This window comes from Hipposideros armiger, unplaced genomic scaffold, assembly GCF_001890085.2.
Source record: "Hipposideros armiger isolate ML-2016 unplaced genomic scaffold, ASM189008v1 scaffold_308, whole genome shotgun sequence".
Taxonomy (NCBI): Eukaryota; Metazoa; Chordata; class Mammalia; order Chiroptera; family Hipposideridae; genus Hipposideros; species Hipposideros armiger.
Window position 1 is genome coordinate 1,081,690 of NW_017731658.1, and position 2,729 is coordinate 1,084,418.

Sequence of the window (2,729 nt, forward strand, 5' to 3'; positions counted from 1 at the left end):
TTGTACTCCCTTTGGGCTTGTTTTGCTGTTCTTTCTCCAGTTCCCTTAGGTGTAAAGATAGTCTGTTGATATGAGATTGGTCTTGTTTCTTTAGAAAGGGCTGCATTACTATGAATTTTCTTCTTAGGACTGCTTTCACTGCATCCCAGAGATTTTGAGTTTTTGTGTTTTCATTGGCATTTGTCTTGAGATAGCTTTTGATTTCTTCCTTGATCTCAGTTTTGACCCAGTCGCTATTTAGTAGCTTGTTATTCAGCCTCCATGTATTTGTGTGCTTTATAGGTATCTTTTTGTAATTGATTTCTAGTTTTATAGCATTGGTGTCAGAGAAGATGCTTGATATGATTTCAATCTTCTTAAATTTATTGAGACTGGTTTTGTGTCCTAACATGTGGTCTATCTTGGAAAATGTTCCATGTGCACTTGAGAAGAATGCATATTCTGTTGCTTTGGGGTGAAATGCTCTAAAAATATCAATTAAATACAGCTGGTCTAAAGTGTCATTTAAGGCCACTGTTTCTGTGTTGATCTTCTGTCTGGAGGATCTGTCCATTGGTGACAACGGGGTGTTGAAGTCCCCTGCTATGATAGTGTTGCTGTTGATCTTCGTTTTAAAGTCTATTTTGTCTGAAATAAGTATTGCTACTCCACTTTTTTCTCATTTCTATTTGCGTGAAATATCTTATTCCAACCCTTTACTTTCAGTCTGTGTGTGTCTTTTAATCTGAGATGAGTCTCTTGTAAACAGCATATGCATGGGTCCTTTTTTCTTATCCACTCAGCCACTTTATGTCTTTTGATTGGAGCATTTAATCCATTCACATTTAAAGTGATTATTGATAGATGCATATTTTATTGCCATTTTGTTATCTGTATTTCTGATCTTCCTGGGTTAGCTTGTTTTCCCCTTTCTTCTTTTTAAAAAAGCCCTTTTAACATTTCCTGCAATGCTGCCTTGGTGGTAATGAACTCCTTAAGCTTATTCTTTTCTGAGAAGCTCTTTATCTCTCCTTCAGTTTTAAGTGATAGCCGTGCTGGGAGAGCAATCTTGGTTGCAGGCCTTTATTTTGCATCACTTTGAATATTTCCTGCCACTACCCCCTTCTGGCCTGCAGAGTTTGTGTAGAAAAGTTAGCTGTTAGTCTTATAGGCGTGCCTTTGTATGTAACCTGCTGTCTTTCTCTTGCTGCTTTTAGGATTCTGTCTTTGTCTTTAACCTTTGCCATTTTTACTATGATGTGTCTTGGTGTGGACCTGTTTGGGTTCAGCTTGTTTGGAACTCTCTGCACTTCCTGGGCTTGTATGTTGATNTTATAATTTTCTGAGTACAGGTCTTTTACTTCTTTGGTTAAATTTATTCCTAGGTATTTTATTGTTTTTGAAGTAATTGTAAATGGGATTGATTTCCTGATTTCTCCTTCTGATAGTTTATTATTGGTGTATACAAATGCAACTGATTTCTGAATGTTAATTTTGTATCCTGCTACCATACTAAATTCATTTATCAGTTCTAAGTTTTTTGGTGGAGTCCTTGGGATTCTCTCTATATAGTATCATGTCACCTGCATATAATGACAATTTTACTTCCAACTTTCCAATTTGGATGCCTTTTATTTTATTTTCTTGTCTGATTGCTGTGGCCAGAACTTCCAGAACTATGTTGAATAGGAGTGGTGAAAGTGGGAAGCCTTGTCTTGTTCCTGATTTTAAGGGGAAAGTTTTTAGCCTATCACCAGTGAGTACCATGTTTGCTGTGGGTTTATCATATACGGCCTTTATTATGTTGAGATATTATCCCACTATTCCCACTTTGCTAAAAGTTTTTATCATAAATGGCTGCTGGATTTTGTCAAATGCTTTCTCTGCATCTATTGGTATGATCATATGATTTTTATTTTTCATTTTGTTAATGTGTTGTATTACATTAATTGATTTGTGGATATTGAACCAACCTTGCATACCAGGAATGAATCCCATTTGATCATGGTGTATGATCTTTTTAATGTGATGCTGAATTCGGTTTGCTAGTATTTTGTTGAGCATTTTTGCATCTATCTTCATTAGGGATATCGGCCTGTAGTTTTCTTTTTTTGTAATATCTTTTTCTGATTTTGGGATCAGAGTAATAGTGGCCTCATAAAATGTGCTTGGAATCCTTCCCTCCTTCTGTATATTTTGGAATAGTTTGAGGAGAATAGGTATAAATTCTTTTTTTAATGTTTTGTAAAATTCACCTGTGAAGCTATCTGGTCCAGGACATTTGTTTGTTGGAAGCTTGTTGATTACTGACTCAGTTTCTTTGGTAGTAATCAGTCTGTTCAGAGTTTCTGTTTCTTCTTGGTTCAGACTTGGTAGATTGTATGCTTCAAAAAATTTATCCATTTCTTCCAGATTGTCGAATTTTTTGTCACATAGTTGCTTGTAGTGTTTTCTTACAATTCCTTTATTTCTGTGGCATCTGTTGTCACTTCTCTTCTTTCAGTTCTGATTTTATTAATTTGGGTCGTCTCTCTCTTTTTCTTGTTGAAACTGGCTAAGGGTTTGTTGATTTATTTATCTTTTCAAAAAACCAGCTCTTGGTTTCATTGCTCTTTTGTATTGTTTTTTGGTCTCTGTTTCATTTATTTCTGCTCCGGTCTTTGTTATTTCCTTCCTTGTACTCCCTTTGGGCTTGTTTTGCTGTTCTTTCTCCAGTTCCCTTAGGTGTAAAGATAGTCTGTTGATATGAG

General features: G+C 35.7%; 1 protein-coding gene across 15 annotated transcripts in view; it reads left to right on the forward strand.

The window, feature by feature from the left end:
• ROBO2 (roundabout guidance receptor 2) overlaps positions 1-2,729 on the forward strand; it is a 1,367,338-nt gene that overhangs the window by 1,062,465 nt on the left and 302,144 nt on the right. The window lies entirely within an intron of this gene.